At 51.7% G+C, this 22,081-nt stretch overlaps 1 protein-coding gene across 3 annotated transcripts in view; it reads right to left on the reverse strand.

The window, feature by feature from the left end:
- Agpat3 (1-acylglycerol-3-phosphate O-acyltransferase 3) overlaps positions 1-22,081 on the reverse strand; it is an 80,456-nt gene that overhangs the window by 23,976 nt on the left and 34,399 nt on the right. Inside the window, exon 1 of one of the 3 annotated variants that reach the window (XM_057794520.1) lies at positions 8,668-8,779. The exons of the other annotated variants lie outside the window; for them this stretch is intronic. The gene's annotated coding sequence lies outside the window, so the exon portion shown is untranslated. Of the gene's footprint in view, positions 1-8,667; positions 8,780-22,081 lie in introns of those variants that run through there. 3 annotated transcript variants of the gene reach the window in all.

Genomic DNA, 22,081 nt, shown 5'->3' on the forward strand with positions numbered 1-22,081 from the left:
TTTGGCGTCTCCGTGGCTGTTTCACAACCTCCCTATGCAGACACTTCCCTGCTTGCTTCCTGGCTGGGTATTTCCACTGCTTTGCTGCAGGATTTTATCACCAAGTGGCACACCAAGAGTCTCTTTGGCTTGAAATTATGCTTGAGAGCTTTTTATTGATTACTGTAACCTAATATCCCAGCAAAACTACCGCTCCACCCTCAGTTGGACACTTCTGGCACACAGGCTCAGAGGTGAGGCATCTCAGAACTCCACACTTTAACTGTCCTAGGATCACCTACTTGTAAAGCTGGGATCCCAGCCCAAGCTTAAACCCTCGGAGAGCAGTGCAGGACGTCCACCTGGACCCTGGGGACGCCTCACAGCTCTTCTCAGGCCTCTATCTTTGTTTTTCACTATGATCCTAATCCTGAGATCTGAGGTCTACCTAGCCATCTGAAGGGAATACTTCCTCACGGTCACTTTAGGTTCAACATTTTTGGCCAAGAAAACTCCACAGGACTGATAGGCAGTTCACTCACAGAGTGATGTGGGATTTCCCTCTGTATGCTCTGAATGTTTTATTACCACTGGTTAATAAAGAAGCTGCTTTGGGCCTATGGCAGTGCAGAATAGTGCAAGGTGGGAATTCCAAGCAGAGATAGAGGAAAAAAGAAGGTGGAGTCAGGGAGACGCCATGTAGCTGCCGAAGGAGACAGATGCCCCAGAACCTTACCACCTCATGGTAAAATACACAATAGTAGGAATGGGTTAATTTAAGATGTAAGAGTTAGTTAATAAGAAGCCTGAGCTAATAGGCCAAGAAGTGTTGCAATTAATATAGTTTCTGTGTGATTATTTGGGTCTGGGCAGCTGGGAAACAAATGAGCAGCCTCTGCCTACAACAGCACACAGTTAAGGCTCTCCCACCAGGGCAGCAATGCCACTAGATATCCTTCGCATAAGAACACGGTGTCAGCTAATCCCCATAACCCCTATAGGGGCTGCCTGCGAGTGGGCTGACCCTGACCATGAGATATGTCATCTGTGAGTCTGCCCCATGATCCTGTAGTAGGATGGCACTGTCAAACTCACAACCTTTCTTCCATGTCCCTCTCTATTCCACGATTCCTGCCCTGGCATCTGGTACCTGTTATGATCTCTGGACACTGGTGTGACTTTGAAGATTGAATGTGACTAGAGGCTTAGACATGGTTTCCAGAGCCTAAATGTCCAACAGCTGGAGGACAATGTGGTCCCTACAGCTCACAGGGTGGTTTCCTGGGCTTTTCAATGACCCTCATTAGATGATGGTCTAGTATGCTCCCAAAGCCAGCCTGGCATTAGAATACCTTGTCCCTGAGGGCAACACAGTGGCTTCCAGGGTTTCATCAAGGCACTTGAACAGGCTCCGGATCTAGCACCTTCCTGGGTCAGAAGATGGTGGCAGGTAAGAGCAAGCCAGCCTTGGTTTCCAAGGAACAGGAGGACTGCTTGCCATTTGGGGAGGAGGGAGCCCGTGGCTCAGCAGGCTGTGCTGATTATAGGGTTCACCGGTACCTTGTAGGGATCTTACTCAAACCCTTGCACCCATCACAGCTGGGAAGCAGAAACCACAGAGATGCTGTCCCAAAAAGGATGTCCCTGAACCAGACTCTCCAGTCACCAAGAAGTTAGTTAACTGCGACCTGAAGGAGCCCTTGATCTTTGCTGAGATATCTGGGGCTCGGGGCTCAGCAGGACACTGAACTAGCCCACCGCACACAAGGAGGGCCTTCCCTGATCATCTGCCAGATTGCCTCCTCACTAGAAATGAATTGAGTCACTCCCAGTGGTAAGCTCCTAGGACCTCAGAATGGCAGTACTGAGAGACAGGGGCTCACAAAGTGACAAAGGCTGTTGATTCTGAACTGATCACCCATGTGCTCGGTGGAGAAGAATGAAGGCACCAGCTCTACCAGCAACTGAACCAAACTACGGGCCTTATCTCCAGAGTTCTGAGCCTTAAATCCCACAGCACAGCCCAAGGTCTGTACACTCATGCTTCTCACAAATACACAGGCTTCTTGGCTCCCTGACCTGAGATCTGGGAACCCTGCAGGTCCCTTCTCACAGTCAACTTCCTGGTCACAGTCAATTCTCATCTTCCCATTCTCTGGGAGCCTCTCCATCATCCTTGGTCCCTTAGCCCTGCTTCCCTAAGGACCACTTCCCAGAATGCCCTCTTATCTGTCATAGCACTGTCTCTCTAGAGATACCAGACACACACTGCCCAGCTGAGGGGTAAAAGTCTTTTGGATAGCAAGGCTGGCACTCAGCAGAAGGGTTAGCAGAGGAAAGACACTAAAATATGGAAAATGGGCTACTTGTGATGTTCCGGACAGGAGACTCAGTCACAAGATAAGACATTTGCACATGAGTTCAGTGATCAAATTCCAGTTAGCAGGACCGACACGGCTCTCACCTTTCCTCCCTCCCTCTTGTCCCATTCATTCACATTCATTTTCCACCACCACTGCCCATCCCCAAGCCGGGCCTATGAGCAGCAGGATGGCGGACTGTGTGAGTGGCTGGGCCAAGGGCATTCCCTGATACCCTCCCCGTCTTGCTTTGTATGGGATGAACTCAGCTGGTCCAGAATTCGCAGATGCTAGAAAATTACTAAGAGAAATGAGTAATGGGGATAAATAAATGTCCCCACAAATGGGGACATGCGGCAGCAGAGACAGGAGAGAACCTCAAACTGTCTTAATTCAGGTGTAACACTCACTGCTCATAACAGCCAAGGACGAAAATACAAAGCCCCACCCTTCTGAGTGGCCAAGTGGGTATGGAAGAGTGGAGCATGCACAGGGCAGTGGCCCAGAGAGCGCTCACCACCCCCAGTGTCCTCACAACAGGTGCGACAGTGGCTTCATGGCCACAGACTGTATACGCACTGGTGAGGAGCTGGAAGGGACATGGAAGGGACCGACTGAGTGCTGGTGGCAGCTGCCAAGAGGGCTGCACTGTGAAGTTCTGGAGTGTCGCTGGGGGCAGGCCTGCACCTCACCACAAGGAACCTCTGTTCTTCAGGGTGTTTGACCAGAACGGATAGGAAATAAACACAACCCAAGGAACAAACTTCAATCCTTGGGTGAGTTCACCATCAGACCATCCGGTCTCTCCGCATGATGGGAGAGAGAGTGTGAGTCCTTGCCTGGCCACCCAGCTTCTGGAGAAAAACATGTCTACCTGTGGTGAAGGAAGGACTGCCATCGGCACCACTTGCTCTACCTGGCCAAGCACTGTCACACTCAGCAAGACTACAGGGTGTTGAACAGAGGAAGTACAGCACAGAATCCAAGATGGCAGGGGCATTGTATGCTTCTGGAAGCTCTGGGTCCTGGTAGCTTTGCGCAACCTGGTTAGTGTCGTGCATTGGTTGCACAGAGCTCTACCAAAGCCAAGCTCCAGCAGCTCTGCTGTCTCCCAAGCATGACCTTGTGGCCATGTTGCCTTTAGGGTAGGCAGGAAGGAGGGAGCTAGAACCCCCAGGGCCAGAGGTTTCCTTTACAGTAAATAGGGTGTGGCCTTACAGGCCTTCATCAGGCAGACGAAGACAAGCCAGCCCCTCATGTGACCAGCCTACAGGACACAGCTGTGAACAACGCACCTACATGGGACACAGGACCGTGCAGGTAAAATGCATTAAGCAACAGAAAATCCAACTGAGTGAGGCCGCACACAGCAGGCTGCAGGGGATCTCTCTGAGCATGCTCTGAGTCAGTCCACACTGCTGCTCCTCAGAGGTGGGCTGACCACTGGCCCAGGACCTAGGCAGGCTTCCCGAGTAGCAGTGGCGTTTATAACCCCAGGATTGCCTTCAGAGACCTTGTAGCCGGCTGTCAACCATTGGCCATTAAATGAGGATGCTTGGGTCTGTCTATTGGATGATAAGCCCCACCCAGCCCAGGTCACCAGACCACGATCTTGGGGTAACTGTCAGTGAAGAGGAACGATTTCAGGGTGACCAGAGCCCCCAGATAAGCCCAGATGAAGCTGCTGACCCACATAAGCACGGTGGAGTGGGTGTGGTCTTAGATTGCTTAGACACACCATAAGCCATTCCAACACATAAGCTGCTTATAAACACGACTGCAGCCTAATTACAAGAGACAAAGCTCCTGCCGCCTCGGAACAAACTGAATCCACAGTTCCTTGCAAACAACCAGGAAAGAGATCCAAGAGACTGAAAAGGTGCCACAGCTACAAAGCCTGTCACCAGCAGCTCAGCCTGGCCACATCATACACAGACACAGACCAAGAACAGCCCCGCAGGTTGAGGCTTCAGGAACAAGGTGCAATCCCACCCCTTTTGTACTGAGCGGGCAACCCACAGCCATGGTCTGTACCTCACGGCACAGCCACGGGCCATGTGAGGGCTCTCACACAGCATCTCACACTGGCCTCCCAGGCTCCAGTGGACTTAGGTTTCTCCAGGATTTAGCAAGTTTTAAAAGTAACAAAAATCACCTTTAAACCATGGCTGAGTTCATGGGGATCTTGTAGCATTATATTTTCTTGACTAATGGATTAAAGGGTACAATTAAATGTCACACAGCAGCCCTCCAATTCCTGATAGCACCTGGCAGCTGGGGACAGAGAATAGCCAGTACAGCAGCATATATCCTGATCCCGAGAACAGAGCCCCAGCCCGACACCAAACCACAAGGCTGCATTCCTCTCCTCCTGGAACAGGGGCCCTGGAGGACATGTGATCCAGTTCTAGCTAGTGGAGAGGGAGGGAGGGAGAGAGGGAGGGAGGGAGGGAGGGAGGGAGGGAGGGAGGGAGGGAGGGAGGGAGGGAGGGAATGAGATCGGAAGTCTCCAGGTGAGTTTTTTTGCTGTCCCAGGAAAGATGGTAGACACCACTCTTAGCTTCTCTTCCCCGCTGAGCTAGGAAGGGACAAGCAAGGCACAGCAGCAGTTTGGGGTTGTGAAATGATGTGTGTGCAGAAATATGGCCAATGATGAGGTTTCTGAGGGCAACAAGCCAAAATCTGCCAGCACTGCTGCACACCCTGAGGTCACACCAGCAGCTGCCCACTCAGGAGGCAAGGACACACACAAGTCTCTAGCTGTCACCCTGGACCATCGTAACTCTGAATCTACCATTCACACAAGTGAAGCGTACAGCATACAGATGATGGTCCCTTAGCAGCTAAATGTGTGGCTCCGGTCTGCTATAAGCATACTATGACAAACGTCAGTTAGACTTCTGTGTCTTATAAGCCATGCTGATTAGATTTCCTGTTGGGGAATATTATTTTAAGATGTGTTACATTTGTTTATGCTGTAGAACATTTGTTTAATGATGCAAAGACGTGTTGCATTCTTTTTTGTTGCATTTGTTTAACTCTGTGAAGCTGTGTTGCTTTGCCTGCCTAAAACACCTGATTGGTCTAATAAATGCTGAACAGCCAATAGCAAGGCAGGAGAAGGGATAGGCGTGGCTGGCAGATGGAGGGGAAAAAAATCTGGGAAGAGAAGATCAAGGAACAAGAAAAGGAGAAGAGGAAGACTCCTGGAGTCAGCCACCCAGCTACACAGCAAGCCATGGAGTAGGAAGTAAAGAAAGATATATAGAAAGGTAAAAGCCCAGAGGTAAGAGGTAGACCAGATAATTTAAGAAAAGCTGGCTAGGTAGCTGGAGAGATGATTCAGAAGTTATGAGCACTGACTGCTCTTCCAGAGGTCCTGACTTCAATTCCCAGCAACCACATGGTGGCTCACAGCCATCTATAATGGGATCTGATGCCCTCTTCTGGCATAGAGCACCATATACATTAAATAAATCTTGAGAGAGAGAGAGAGAAAGAGAGAGAGAGAGAGAGAGAGAGAGAGAGAGAGAGAGAGAGAGAGAAGCTGGTTAGAAACAAGACAAGTGAAGGCCAGGAAATCATAAGAAAAGAATAAGCTTCTGTGTGTATTTATTTGGGAACTAGGTGGCAGACCCCCCTAAAGAGTCAAAAGAATTTTTTAAAAATCACCTACAGTTTCCTGAAAGAATTATGCTGCAGAGGACTCCTCAGAGCAGAAGCCTGAAGTCTCAGATAATCAAAGTCCATCCCACGTTCACCCAGCTCCATGCCTACTTAGCCACGGCTTTGCCAGGGAAGCCAACTGGGATAACTTTGGACCAGAGAAAAAGAAAGCATCACCACTGGAGCTCCAGGTAGGCCATCCCAGCAAGAAGAGGGCAGGCAGACTATGTGGGGACTCTGGCCACTGCACAGGGGCTATGGAGCCACTCACAAGAGATCGGCATGGTCTGGAGGCCCTCTGAACGAACACCTTGAAGGAGTCAGGGGGACAAGAGGGAAGTGAAAATCCCCTTGATTGCTTTTAGTACGAGATGGGTGATTAAGGCTGAGTCCTAATGGCCCCTGGGCTGTTGTCTATAGAATGAGACAGGAAGACAAGGCAATGAATGAGCACTTGGGAGGGAAGTGGACAGTGGGGCAGTAGACACAACTCTAATGACAGAGTGCCACCAAGCAAAAAAGGAAGTAAAGAGCCCTAGGTCTCTCACTTACCCCAAGTCCCCAGCTCCAGAATCTTTGCGGCCTCCAGGGTGTTTCGGATGGCCTGAGCAGTGGCGATGGTGGGAAGGGAAGCAGAGGGAGGCACAAAGCTTCCAGGTCTGATGACTACACAATGGGCCTGTGACAGGCCTCTGGGCTCACAGGCGTGGCTGTATTTCTTACACTAGGACAGGACACCACCCTAGGTCAGGGCAGAACACCACGCTCCAAAACACGCATGTACATAATGTAGGACACTTACACACACGAGCACACAAACTGAATAGCATACAACTGAGCAGTAATCATACATGCATACGACACACAGGTGCACTACACATGCACGTATGTACACTCACATATAGCACATGCGTGAACAGCCATGCAATGCACAATGGCCACAAGTACACTCCACACACACGCCATATCGGTCATCTCACACACACTGCACGGGATAATGACAGAATGCTCTTAGAGAAGTGGGTGGGTACTTCCTGTATAATAACCATCACAGTGACCATTCTTAGTCATACACTTTACTAAACACACTGCACTCACAATGACAAAAACTGGTGGAGCTTAATTCTAGCTTTTCCCGGGCATGGGGAGAGCTCATTGTTCCTAACCTCGGCCAAGCCCAGTCCCCGTAAATGTGCAGCCTTTCCTCAGCCTGCCAGAAGTCTGAGGTCCCAGGACTGCCAACCAGAAGAATCAGATGAGAAGTAATGTCTGCCAAGGGGAGAGGTGGAGAAGCCCAGCCGGGTGGAGGGTGGGCCGGCGGTGCCCGTGCCTTCAGGCACCTTCTCTATTACTTTTCTCCACAATGTCCCCGCCCCACCCCAGACTCTCCAGATGCCACAGGAACACTGTCCTGCACGCAGCTCTCCAGGGCTCTCTGAAGGCCTTCTACATACGTTAGTCAAGCACAAGGGCATTGCCACATCTGCATAAACTGGCACCATACTCCACACATTTAAACTAGATTTTCAGGAAGGTAGAGATTCAAATGCAACAAACTAAGCTGGTCTCAGAACAACCACCTTGGTCTCCACACAGCACACAGCAGTGGGGTCTTAGCACCCGGGACCTGCAGCTACCAGGAAGCCTGGCCTCATCAGTGACCACGGGAGTCCGGAAAGAGTCCCACGTTCACACACTGGGGTCATCTACTCATCAGTCAAATATTCAGCTCCGTGGCTGAATATAAACTCAGAAAATCTCGGTAGATGTGTTTAGGTGAGAACATTCCTAAAATGCTCATCCAGTCAGTGGTATCTAAGAGTAACTCGAGCAGAGTAACAAAGGCCATTCCTAACCAACACAGGGACACAGTTCTCTGTGGTGAGGCTGCAGTTGCTATAAGCACATGCAGTAGCCTATGGCTGTCACAGAGCCCCAGCACGACTGTGCGACTGTGCGCTGCATTCCCACCTCGAGGCTGTTCCCTTCACTCTGTCCTGTGGCGGTGGCCACTCCCAGCACCTGCCACCTTAACACCCCTCCTGATTTATCTTTAAAGTACCAAATACTGCCACAAGAGTGGGCTACAAGGGCTAACTGGTAGAAGGGAACAAAACAAGCCTCCTGACCCTGGGAGAGGCCTGGCTCAGATGTCAGGAGAAGCGGGTGGACCCGTCAGGAGGAAGGCCTGATCTGAAGAACTCATCAATGAGAAAAATATGTAAATTCATACCTAAATGTCCCTAACTCCACGTCCTCCAACACTTATCTTCTTATGTGTCTCTTCTCTCTCCTGCCCCCAAACTTTGCACCAAATCCAAGTTTTGTTCTATAACTTATCCTCGGAACTCCACCCTACAGTGGCCAAGGCCAAGGTCCCCAAGGTCGAGGTGTCCTATCAGGCCACCCAGCTTGGTTGGCTGCCTGGGAACTGGTACAACTTTCCTGTAGTTGAGAGATGAGCCTGGCTTTCTATATTTGGGGCAACAAGGCTCTTTCTGCTCAGAGAGTGACCAGGAAATCTAGGTCAGCAGGGTCGGTGCCCTCACAGTCACTCTCAGCCTGTCCTGCCCATTCCTTCCCAGCAGGAAGCAGGACCTCCAGCAGGGGAACCTTAGCCCTCTCAGCCCAGGCAGGGACTTGGGCCTCCCTGGCTCCTTACCGGCACTTCCCCTTTCCTTCTCTCCCTGGGCTCTGGATTTCGGATGGCTGGGGGAGTCTGCAGCCTCTTCCCACAGCAGGGCAACAGGACTCAGCTGGCACGAGTTTGGGATAGCACAGTGACCACTCAGCTATGTTCCAGAGTACAAAAATAGCCATCCTGCCAAGTGGGTGAAACGTCAGGGCCGGCTGTGTGGCCAGCTCATGTTCACACTTGGCACATGAGAGAGGCAGGGCTTGTGGAGCGGGGCAGGAGAGAAGCATGCAGGAAAGCAAGGCCACAGCAGCAAAGATGCCCAGCCCAGACTGCCCACACTCTCAGCAGCCTTACTGCCTCATTGCTCCACAGAGCCCAGCCTCGTGCAGGGCTGTACTCCCCAACCACAGGAAGCTGGTGGGTGGGACAGTGCCACACATGGGCTCACACAGGAAGGCTCTGCTCTCGTGGCCTCCTTACTCTAAGTACAACTCAGTGTTCCGACCTGTGAGCTTTCTGCCTGACGTCACCAACTACAGCTGGGTCGTACCACCTCGTGCCAGGCCGGCAATGCAGGGTTTTTCCCATAGGTTCTTCCCTCAAGCCCTCAATAGCCTCATCTGCCTCTCTATGCTGGGTAGGGACAACAGTCCTTTCCCTGGAGTAAGAGCCACAGGCTGAGAGGCTCAGTCTAGGGTTGCTGAGCAATAATTGAATGACCCAGTGTCGGCTGATGGAGAGCAGAGGAGAGTGGGGGACCACTGAGTATACCAAGGCAAAGCAACAGGCAGAAAGAGAGGATGGCCCGGGGCTGTCTGATGAGGGGGAGAGAGACACAAAAGCTGAGCAAGACTACAATTCAGAAGATGAAATGGACCGCCATGCTGGTCTGCCACTGACAAGGCTGGGGACAGGGGCATGCCAAGCTGAGGACTGGTTCTTCCCCTGAGAGGGTGGAGGTATTTTCTTACTAATGTACCCCAAGCTTACCTGGTGCTAGCCATACAAGTATGATCAATAGCATCTTGTGGGGAGGGGAGAGATATTTTTGGTTGATACACTGAGTGGCTAGGAACACCTAGAGTTGGGGCCTCCTGCTGTCACCCAGTACGGCTTGAGAGCTGCCAGAAAGGCAGTGTGGTGAATAAGCTTGACACTCAAACCCACAATCCATTGCTCCCCTGGCATGCAAGAGACAGGTCCGTCCACACAGGTACCCACAGCCTTCTCTATGAGGGAACCAGCCAAGGCCACCCTGGAGCTAAGGGGCTGCCAGACTCAGGGTCTTCTCAACTCTGGGCCCAGCATGCAACACAGGTCTGGGAATTCCTTACCAGCTACTGCCCCTGACTCATACAGTGCCCTAAGTTCCTTAGTAAGAAACAGAAGCATCCTTCTTCACTGGGGCTAGCACCTCCCTCAGGGTCCACATTGGTTTTCTCAGTGGGGTCCATATGGGCCTCTGTAAACAGCATTAACTGTCTTTATATAAGCCACAGATCCTAGGTCAGGTTTGATGGCCTCTGCCCACTGCTCCATCTACAGACCCTGTTGTCATCAGAAAGAGGTAGTGTCATCAGATCCATCAGAGCGAGCCCTTCAGACCAGGGTGACTTGTGCTCAACCAAGCATGGACTAAGGTACAGGACCTTTGGAGGGCTGGTGCTAACTCCAGCTCAAAAGAATCCAGTATCTGTGCCTCCCCGGGACACAGGTGACACCTCTGAACAACTTCCAGATGATTTAGGACCTGGAAGGTCAGATGACCTCCAGTTCCTTGGCCCCATCCCAGCTCTTAGAGCCCCAGGGTGGAAGCCAAGGGGTAGAGCAGATCCTGAGTTAGGAGAGCAGAGACAAAAGCAGCCACCCAGAGTCCCACTGTAGCACTGACACCTGCGCCACCTGCACGCAATGCTCAAACCTGCGTTGTGCACTCTGTACCATCCGTACCCACAGTGTCAACACTCATACTGCCCGACATTGCCCACAGCCACATAACCCATACCTGTACCCTCCCAGTCTACAGCCCATCACACACCTGCATCACTCAGACCACAATGCCCACACTCATACGGCCTACGCCAGACCTCCCTCACCAGTAGAAGTAATAGGCCAGGGCCACAGCAAGCAGTGCAACGCAGACCCCAGAGAAGAGGCAGGTTGAGGAGCTGGTCAACATCTCTACCCTCTGTCTCGTGAACTTCTCAGAAGTGGTGAGGAGAAGCCTGGCTGTGAGCACAGGTCTCTGGCAGATTAGGGCGCAGGCCAAGGAAAGAGCTGGTGACTGCACCTATACTGTTCACATCAGGAAGGCAAGGTGACAACTAGAGAGACGGAGGCAGACTGTCCCAAGGGGACAGTACTCTCACAGCCAGAGACAAGGCAGCCTCTTTTCTGGGCTACTGCTGCAGGCTCTACTGTTGGGCACACACTAATCCAATAAGCGGCTTTTACCAGGAGCCAAGTAAGAATGGCGTAGGTCACTGGGCCCTGACCAGCACTGGCCCCAGGGCTGGACTCTAAGAGCACTATAGGTTCCTTTCCCAGCAGCCAAAGGTTCCAGGTACAAACAGGAGGCTGGTCAAGTCCCAGAATCCTCAATTCTGTACCCCAGACACAGTCCTTTGGCTTCCTGTGTCTGACACACTGTAAAATAAATCAGCCCACAGCCTGGACACACTGTTTGGATGCTGCAATCTCAGTGCTCTGTGCCCACAGCCTGGGCACACTGTATGGAAGCTGCGATCTCAGTGCCCTGTGCCCACAGCCTGGACACACTGTATGGAAGCTGCGATCTCAGTGCCCTGTGCCCACAGCCTGGACACACTGTATGGAAGTTGCGATCTCAGTGTCCTGTGCTCTGTGGTTTCCAGACCAAGATTTCTGGATCTAAGAAAAGAGTGTAAAAGCTGAACCAAAAGATGCTGAACTAGTAAGAAAAAAATGACCCAGGGGGCCAGAGAATCACTCTGGGGCCCATCCCTCACAGATGGCTCAGTAGCTCACCCTTATGAGGATAGCGGGCTCAGCTCCTTAGGGCAGTGCTTGGTCAGGGCTCCCATTAATGTTTTATCTTTTAGGGTCAAGGCACTGCACACCATAGGTCTCCCACAATCCCCTCTCAGGTGCTCACTGCCTGGCTGCAGGTCCTGACTTCTCTTGGCCTTGTGCATAAGTCACCTGCTGCTAAGACATCGGCACCCATTCTGAGCACTGAGCCCCGAGAGGCTGTGGTCAGAGCCCCCAGCACAGGCTGGGATATCACATTCAGCTTTCTCAGGGCCACCCTGGTGAAAGAGCTGTAGTGATGTGTTGTCCTGGAGTCTGGTAGCATTCTTCCCCAACACAAGTCCTCAGGTGGCTGACAACTGCAGAGACCAGCACCACCCCACTAAAAGTCCCTGTGTCTCTCACTGGCCCTTAGCAGATGCTAGGTAACAGATATTTGTCACCTTGACCGCAGAGTGATCTATAATGACAAGTGCAATCAGCCACCTGGAAGAACAATATCGGGTGCCCTCCTTACCCGAATCCCTCATGACTATTTATAGAACTGGAGTTGACATCTGGAGAAAACAGAACATTTGAAAATTCAGGGATCCCTTCTCCTTGCCTCAGGAACTTCCTTCCCAAGAGCAGTGGTACAGAACCCTTCTCTGGTGAGACAAGGACACTGTGTAATGAAGGAAGGGTTCACTCAATCCTGTTAGCAGGGGCAGGGCAGGTGGAGCCAGGCTTTTCCATGTGGCAGTAGCAATAGTACCACCTGTGTAGCTCCCACTGGGAGGACCTCATACCTTCTGCAGACTGATGTTTACACAGCCTCAGGGGGCCACTTTTGCACGAATTCAAGGCAGAAGTGACAGCTGATTGCGCAACATTGACCTCACACTTGCTTTCAACAAGACCCGGCTGAGTATCATATCACCCATGAGGCCGGGAGGTCCAGCTCTGGGGGAACCAGGACTGCTCTAAGCTAGCTACTAGGAGTGGCCTTCAAGGTAGTTCATAGATGCCCAGAATCTAACAGGGCATCTGCTCCAGTGCCAGGGTACAGAAAGATACTCCCATGTCTGTATCATGATGGGATTGCCAAAGCAGGGGACATGTTAGCAACAAGGGGCCAGCCTGCGGTGAGAAACATGCCCGAGCTCAGACGTACCCTCAACATCCATCTTACAGCAGAAGCTGCTTTTCCAGCTGAAGCACCACCATCCTGTCCAATGGGCCTCTTGACTCAAAGGATGGGGGTCCTACAGACACCACTGGGAGAAGCACAAGTCAACAGGGTCCACACCCGGGCACTCACTGTCCTCAGATTTGGGAGATGAGCCCCCTTCTCTTAAAGCAAACACAGCATGTAAACAGAGCATTTACTCCTAAACAAGCCTTGGAGGAGGCACTTAGGGACAGGTACCAGGCAACCCATGGCCTGCTGTGATTCGCCTGCCCGTTTTCCTTAAGGAAGACACGGTTCACATCAGGACTGACAAGGTTTTGATGAAGCCCCTGATTCCCGGAGGTGGTACCTCACGGTGGTGTTTCTGCCTCACATCCCCAGAACCTGAAGAAAAGGATGTCCTAAAACAACTATGTAGACCATGCTGGCCTCAAACTACTCAGAGATCTGCCTTCCTCATTGCTGGAATTAAAATGTGCACACAACCATGGCCGACAAGACTAGAACTTTTTAAATTGGACCAGGACCAGGAAGATGGTTCATCAGGTTAAGGCACCAAGCCTGACAACCTGAGTTCAATTCCCAGAACCTACATGATGGAGAGAACCAACTCCTGAAGGTTACCCTCTGACTTCCACATTTGTACCATGGCCATAGTAAATAAATACCTGTTATAAATAAAGAAATAGATAGAGGAAGTAAGCCAGTCTCCTGTCCACAGGGTCCTCTTTGCTGCCCACACAGACGTGACTTGCTAAACTGGTCTTGGTAATACATACCACTCAGGGAACCTGCAGAGATTCCATGACTCAGTCACCTCACCTCCTAGTCCTCTGTCTCAATCCCTTTCCAGTGCATCAGACCTGTCCTTGGGAGGCCCTCGGGATGGAGACCTCCTGTGTGTGGCCAAAGCTTGGCCAAAGTATTCCTGCACGTTCATTTCTTCTGGTGGAGTGTAAGCACTCAGCCTCCTATCAGGCTTTGGGTCTACTCTAGGCTGGCTCACCTGTGCCCCATAGCACAGACAAAATGATAAGTGTAAACACCCAAGGGTAACAGCCCTTCCCACAGTCAGTGCCAGCTCCTCCCAGCAGGTACAGGCGCCCTTGCCACTGCAGCCTATGATGCTCCCCAGCCCCTCCCCTCAGCCATGAGAAATGCTCCATCTGTGGGCTTTCCAGCTCAACTCCTGGTGCTGTGCTTATCTATTACCCTGGGCCTCTGGGGACCTGGCCTTGGCCTCGTCTCTACTCAGGGCTAGGCTGTGAAGACACTGGAAGGAATGGCTAAAAAAAAATAGCACCTAGCATTTGCTGGACATAACAAAGGCCAAAGTGGCTAGCTGTTACGGGGACACCAACACTGTGGCTAAACCTTTCTCTATGTAGGGCTAGGCCAAGACTCAAAAGAACACATGGTAAAAGCAAAAGCAGACAGAAAGGACTACATCAAACTAAGGTTTCTGTAGAACAAAGAACACAGAAACAGCGTGAGGAGGTGGCCACAGACTTGGGACGCCTGCCAGTCAAACAGCTGTACAGTCCTGTGATGCTTCATACTGACTGTCAGTCTGACAGGATCCACAGTCACCAAAAAGACAAGCCTCTAGGCTGCCTGGGAGAGTAGGGCTAGGAGGTGGCACAGTGTGTAAAACACTTGCTTTATGGGGACCTGAGTTTAAATACCAAGAACCCACATAAGGCTAGACGTGGTGGCTGGAGGCTGTAACCCCAGTGTTTCTTCTGGGAGAGGGGGGTGAAGACAGGAGTCTCCCAGAAGTGTGTCAGTTAGCCTGGCGTATACAGCAATGAACAACAGAAACTCGGCCTCAGACAAGGTGGAGGTGAAAACCTCGGACACAAAAGCACCTGCTTCCTCTTATACACACACACACACACACACACACAATGGGGTAGAGATAGAGACACAGACAGACAGACAGACAGACAGACGTAGGGAGGAGGAGAATTAAGAAGGACTAGGTTAGCCTCTGGACATGCCCCTTAGGGATATATAAATTAGGGTAATCAAGGCAGAAAGACTGACCCTAATGTGGGCTAGGCCCCCAGATGAAGTAAGCAGGAAAAGGGAGCTGAGCACCACCACTGATCACTCTGCTCCTGACCTGGGAGCACTGTGGCCAGCTGCCTCCTCACACTCTGGCACCATGTCTCCCCTGCCAAGATGGGCTGTGCCTCCCGACTGTGACCCCAAGCAAATGCTTCGGTCCTTACATGGCTTTCGTCGCAGCAACAGGACAAGCGTCTGTACAGAGACCAGTGTCCAACAAAGGGCTCAGTTCATGACCAAGCCACAGGGAACAGGTTTTTTTCTAAAGATAACATGCTAATGGTCAAGAGAAGCTGTGAGCAGTATTCAGTGGTATGGTGCCAATCAAAACCTACAGTAGCCGTCATCAGGACAAGTGTTGGCAAGGGCATGGAAAGGAGGGGCCATTGCATATCAGTATAGCCATTATGGTACAACACTATGGAAGTTAAGAAACCAGAGCTATCTTATCCATCAGTGGATAAATGGGCAGTAAAATTAGTGAAGCACACAATATAATATTATCCAGTCATAAAACAAGTCTTAATATCTGCATCAGTGTGGATGAAATAAAGAGCATTATGTCAAGAAAAGTCAGGCAGAAAAGACAGTCTGCACACTCTTACCCATAGGCACAGGGTAGAGCTGCTGAGGACCGTGGTTCTAAGCTTCAGGCAGATTGGAGACGTGGTGGAGCTGTGTGGCACTGTGACAACCACAGTGACTGACAGCACTGTCCAGACACTTGTAAAGAGATGACATGCTTTGGCCTCCTCAGACATCCTGCCCTCCTGATGCTCTAAGTCTGAAGAAAGCACCCCAGCTTAACTACAGCACGATGCCAGGTGCCCACTCTCCATGCTAGGCTCTGAGAGCTGGGGAAACACCATGTTCAGGCAGCCCAGCACCTCTGCCCACCACCTTGCTCTGCTTACTCAGTTAATGGGCCCAGGTCACCCTTTCACCAGCTTACCAAGTTTGCTGCAAGTCAGGAGGCCAGGGAGGCATCAGGACCACAGTGCTCACCTGCCCCGCCCACGCTTCCCTGGTTCTCACCACGCCCATCCCTCCAGCTCTGCCTCTGGACTGGCAGCTGTTTCCTGCAGTTCCAGGAAGGAGCCAGAGTTACTGCTGGTGCTGGGTGGGGCTCCCTCCTGCGCCTCATCTGCCCATAGGATGGATGGCTTGTGTCCCACCCTCAGCCAGGCTCTGTAGGGACCCATTCACTGGACAGACGCCTGTAGAAAGTGACTGCTGTCCAGCTTCTCAGCCCAATCTGCCCTCCCTGTCTTTACATGAGCAAGCACATGCAGAATAAAGACAGAATCCCACCCGTGGAGAGGCTCCGTGCTGCAGTAACGGCAGAGAATCTAGGAGCAAAGCAGCTGGGGATCTCGGGGACGCAGCTGGTAAAACGCCCTTCTAACAACATGGGGACACGTGGGGAATGGAGTTACTATGTAGACCAAACAAAGAGTAAACAGGCCATGGTATGAGCCCAGGAGTCTGGGGCCCTGTCTCCAGGGTGCTGGATGTATTTGGAAACATTCTCTCCAGGTGCCGTCTGGGCAGTTGGTAATCACCCCAAGGCATTTTTAAAGGTAGGCAAAATAAGATGAGAGACCCTGGACTGTATTTGTGAAGGGTGGGTGGACCAGCCTGCCTGGTCCCAGTCCGGCTTCCCTCCCCTGTAATGTGTTGGCTGTAGCATGGGGACATCACGCTATGTGTGGCTGATCCTCCTGGGACATCTGATACCAAACTGGACCTAGAGGGGAACTCAAAAATAAATGATTCTGCCGGGCGGTGGTGGCGCATGCCTTTAATCCCAGCACTTGGGAGGCAGAGGCAGATGAATCTCTGTGAGTTCGAGACCAGCCTGGTCTACAAGAGCTAGTTCCAGGACAGGCTCCAAAGCCACAGAGAAACCCTGTCTCGAAAAACAAAAAACAAAACAAACAAAAAAAAAGATTCTTTCAGACAAAAGGGTTCTAACCTTGCAACAACCCATAGAAAGTGGCCTGCTTCATTCCATGCACCCAACCCTACAGTATCACTGAATTTCTGTCACCTCCAAGTTGTGTATCTTGCCACAGGAGCATCATAACCTCTGGAAAAGGAAAGAGGCTTCTATGCCAGGAAGCACCCCCCTCAGTCACCAGGGGACTGCCCACCCTGTTTCTGGAGTATCTCAAAGGAAGTCTCCCTAACTCAAAACAAGGTTAGAGCTATGTGACGTGGCTTCTGGACACAAGTACCATGTACATCTCAGCTCTAAGCCCTGCTGGTGGCTCTGGGGGAGGAGTGATGCCCATACAGGCACCAACTACCGCCCCCACCCCCACATAGGGCACATCTAGGTTCCTGTGCTAAGCACTCAAATGGCACTACCCGTCACCAGCTTGTCCTTGGAGACAGGTTCATGGCACCCCTGAGAGTCACTGCCTGCACTGTTCACATGTCCCTGGCAGAGTAGGTACTGCTCTTCCTGATGGCACAAGGGAACACATCATGACAGAACTGCTGGCCAAGGCAGGAGCACAACACCACAGGGCAACGCAGAGTGTACAGGAAGGAGCATTTAGCTATCTCGAAGGTCACCGCCTTGCCCAACACATAGAAAACCTTGCCCATCTTTTTTTTTTTTTTTTTTTTTTTTTTTTGAGTTTATCTAATCAGCATACTCTGGACTCTTTTGCCTAGATTCCTACATGCTGGGATTACTACAACACCTAAGTACCACACTACCTGGCTGGAAAATCAAAGTTTCATTGCACCACCTTGGCAGAGTCACACAGGGACAAGCCAGGGAAAGCTGTACCAAAGCCAAAACCATCCCTGTCTGCCTCCCCACCCTTCTGTGCTCACCTTCAAAAGCATCACAGTCCCCACGCCACCACCCACCTTCTCACCAGCAGGACAAGAGAGCTGACAGAAGACAGTCCCCAGCCAGCCAGCCAGCACCCAGAGCTCCACCTGCATCCACCTGCTGCTTCTGGCTTTTCAGAGCAGGGGGAAGCCAAGAGCAGGTTAGCCCACCTTGGCCAAAGAGGGACTATTTTTTAAATATATTTACAAAAGTGTAATTTCTAAAGGGCCCACCTCCTTACCTGAACAGACCCAACAGGGTCCAGGCTGGGCCTGTCACACTGCTGGCTTTCGCCTCTGGAAGTTGGGTGGTAACTGGTGCTTCTGGAGAAATTTCTTAGGTTCCAAAATAAACATTCCAAAGGCAAGATGAGGGAGACTTTTGTTTTGTTTTGTTTTTTGAGACAGGGTTTCTCTGTGTGTCCTGGAACTAACTTTGTGGACCAGGCTGGCCTCAAACTCACAGAGATTCACCTGCCTCCCAAGTGCTGGGATTAACAGCATATGCCACCACCACCTGGTGAGGGAGACACTTTTACATAGGCCCATTTCCTCCTAAGCAATGAGTCAACAAGCAAGAAGATGGGGCCCCATGTCTCAGCATGGCAAAGAGCCTCAGGGCAAACCTAGGCCTTATGTGGCATCACTCCACCCTGAACAGACCAAGTTTACATGGGACCAGCCAACAGGGCCGAAAGGGCACTGCCTGGGGTGCCTGGGCACCTGTAACATAGCAGGGAAGCAGAGAAGCCTTTCACAAGTACTCGGGACAGGAAAGGACACTAAGAATTCAGACACAAAGATGATGAGCAAGCAAGTCTGAAGCTCAGAGCAGTGACATTCTGTGCTCAGGAGGCAATGCAGAGAAAGGCTACTGTATTCTATTAAAGTAAGATCATTGATATAATCTTCAAATCAGAGAAGGAGATAGGAAGGCCAGGGGACCTTCAGTCACAGGGCCTGCTCTGTGGGGCTCTGTGGTGGAGGGATGGGACCTCAACATAGAGCTTGTAGTCCACGAGGGGAAGACTCTGGGTAGAGTAGAAACAACGTGATCCTGAAAGAAACATGCAGCCCTCTGGACAACAGTGACTGAGGACAGACAGACAGCACTGCCACAGAAGGGGGCAGATTGGGCAGGAAGAGTGACCTTGGCAGAGGCCATCCCTTCTGTCACCACCCCCTCCTGTCCAGTTAGACCAACAGTCTTAATACGCTTGGTGCCTCCCTGAAGGTGCCGGGTCACCTACTTCCACAAAGTCACCTACTAAAAATACAGGGCTTACGGGGAGGGGGGGCTAGCAAGGTGCACTGTCCCAGCACAGCTACTGGCCAGAGGCCACTGTTCACAGAGCCGCTCACCCAGGGGGTGAGGTGAAAGGGTGAACAGATGGCTTTGGATTCTTCAAATTCAGGGCCAGTTGCTCTGTGGAGCAAAAGCTTGAGGCTGCTGTGTTCTGACGAAGAGACGCCCAGAGATGAGGACACTAGCTCTCTGTGTCCCCAAGTCAGTCTGGTCTCAAATAAGCTGCAAAACAGACTGGTTCCTGGCTGTGGGCCCTTGAGGCTGGTCACATTCATTTACAGAGCATGCAGCAGTCACCAGCCCCCAACTCTAAGGCCACTGATAGCCCTCATTTTTCTGGGTAGACTGTGGAACCAGGGCTAGGGCCTGGGCCTTCTGCCCCTTGCAAAACCCTCACATCTACTCTCCTGCATACAGTTCCCAAACCACGTTCAGGGAAAGGGAGTTCCACAGCCTGGCTGTTGGCTGCTGGCACTGCTGTTCCCACTTGGCAGAGGGAGGCATAGGAAAAGAGGCACAGCACAGCTCTCTTAGGAGAGGCAGCCACTGCCTGGGCACAGCTGGGCACAGCACCAAGTTCCTAGTGACAGGGGTTCAGATGACCCCTGCTGGGCATCTAGAAGAGCCATTTGCCTGTGTCTCTGCTCTGTCCACAACTGACCTGCTCCAGCCCTGGCCTCCAAACAGCCCCACAGCTCTGTCCCTGTTCATGCCATGCTTGGAAGGACGCAAACTATCCATTCCCTACAAGTCCCCCGAGATGAACTACATCCTGAGTATATCAAATACAGGTAGGAATCACATGTCACTCAGAGCAATCACAGGCCTGTCCCCAATCCCAGACGTAGCATGCTTCATCAGTCAGTATCAAGCTCTGTCTCTGGACCCATGGGCTCTGGCGGCTCTTCTACTTTCCCAGGACAGAAGACAGCAGGAACCCCTGTTGGGACCCCTGACCCATCTACTTAAAATGAAGTCTGTAGCACTCCATGCAGGCTGTTGTCGCAGGCTCCAGCATCCCCACCCCTCCCAGTACCCATGTGGATGCACCCTCAAGGTACCCCCACTTGCTAATCTAGAGCAGGGCTACAACCCCCCCCCCCACTGAATACACTGATTTTCTGATGATGGGAAAGAGATCACATTTCAGAGTGCACACTGGTCCTTCATCAGTCCCTGTGGGCTCCTGCCCACCCTCACTGTCCCCTCAGCACATAGCAAGCAGGCAGACCAGGGACACAGGGGAGGGGCTGGCCTGAAGAGCACAGCCTCTGATCCCCCTGCCTCAGCGCTCCATGGGTCAGCCCACCCTGTAAGGCGGCATTTTCCCGGTACAGGTTTGGGCCAGGAAACCATCTTGCTGGACACATGAGCCATATTCTTCCTAAGTCAGGAGCAAACACTGATGCTCTTAAGCCCTGCCAGCCTGGCACTGTGTTTACCCCCTCCTCACTCAAAACCAGGAGGGAAAGCAGGCGTCTGCCTCACAGGCTCCTGTTTTTCCTTGCTCTCTAGCACCTGAGCCCACATACCTAAGGGCTCTGTGAACTGCATGAGAACTCTCACGGGACAGAGCTTGACCCCAGTCATGGGTTCTAGTCATCTTATCCAGTCTGAATCCTAACAGTGACCCTACATGCCTAGCTTGGTGTAGCCCCTGTGAAAGTCCACAGCCACTTCCTCTGCCTCCCTCAGCATTGGAGGTCCTCTATCACCACCAGGACAGAAGTGGCCTAGAGCTCATAGATTTTTGTGAGTTTGCGGGCAACATGGCCTACATAGTGAGTTCCAGGACAGCCAGAGAGAGATATGTAGAAAAACTCTGTCTCAAACACACACACACATGAACCAAAATCATAATGCTGAAGGGCAGCTCAGAGCTGCAGAGAAGCCCAGGGCCCACCCCAGCACGACAGATGGCGACTGCCTACTCTACCGAGGTTAATGGAGATGGCAGTGAGGCTGCCCCAACCACCTAGCATGCTGGCCACTGGATGTCCGCTCTAGTCTGCTGAGACGGCTGTGGAGCTTTAAGAACCCAGAAACACTCTGTTCTTGTTCCCTTCTGCCATGGCTTCACCAACCCCTCCCAGCACCCTGTGCTCACAGGGGCTGGGAATCAGCTCTGCCTTCTGAACCCAAGCCAACCCAAGCCACTCCTGCTCCATGGGGGCCAGGACATGTTTGTGCACACCCATTCCCACCATTACTTGAGGCGTGACAATCATCACCACCTGGTACCTGATTATGAACTGGTCATGTCATGGATAACTCTGGGAAAGACCGCCTAGTGGAATTTCTAACACGCGCGCACGCGCGCGTGCGTCCCATTACCATGGTTTGGCTTCCACTATTCAAAAGAGCAATGCAAAACCCCATGTGTAAACAATGTATGTTCTAAATTATTTTTATTATAGCGTGCTGTTGTCATTGTTCTAGTTTCATAGTGACCGTGTTAGCTACTGCTCGTCTGTCTCTATGTGCACATAATCTTTGAATTCAAGTGCACCGTGGGCATGCTAATACCATGTCCATAGGGCTTGGCAGCAGCTGCGCTCAGGGATCCATCCCGATGACTATAAAGGGGCTGAACCTTTGCAGAAGAGAATCTTTTTAATTTTCCCCTCACACCAACCTGCAGCCCTCTGGCTGGCTGGCTGTGGGTGGCCCTGTGGGTAGAGTGAGCACCTGACCAGTCAGGGGACCTGTACTCACACTCCACTCTCAGGACAAGTCTGTGCCTGAGAGAGCCACAGTAGGGTGGAAAATGATTCACCTGCAGTTGACTCCCCTTAGTACCCGCAGTCCCCTCCCAATTCCCTACCTGGTCATGCAAGGACAGACAGAATCCAAGGGCTTCTCCATTCTGTGCAGTAGGAGCTTGTCTCCTTAAGACTACCCCACTCTCACCCCCGAGTACAGCTCAGAGTTCCTTGTCTCCTATAGATCTTAGTAATTCTGCTGTATAAAACATACCTTACTAAAGGACCTGCTGGTCTGAATTTATTCCAATTTTTGGGCCCTATGTGGGCACC

The sequence above is a fragment of the Chionomys nivalis genome, chromosome 19 (genome assembly GCF_950005125.1).
Source record: "Chionomys nivalis chromosome 19, mChiNiv1.1, whole genome shotgun sequence".
NCBI classification, from domain to species: Eukaryota; Metazoa; Chordata; class Mammalia; order Rodentia; family Cricetidae; genus Chionomys; species Chionomys nivalis.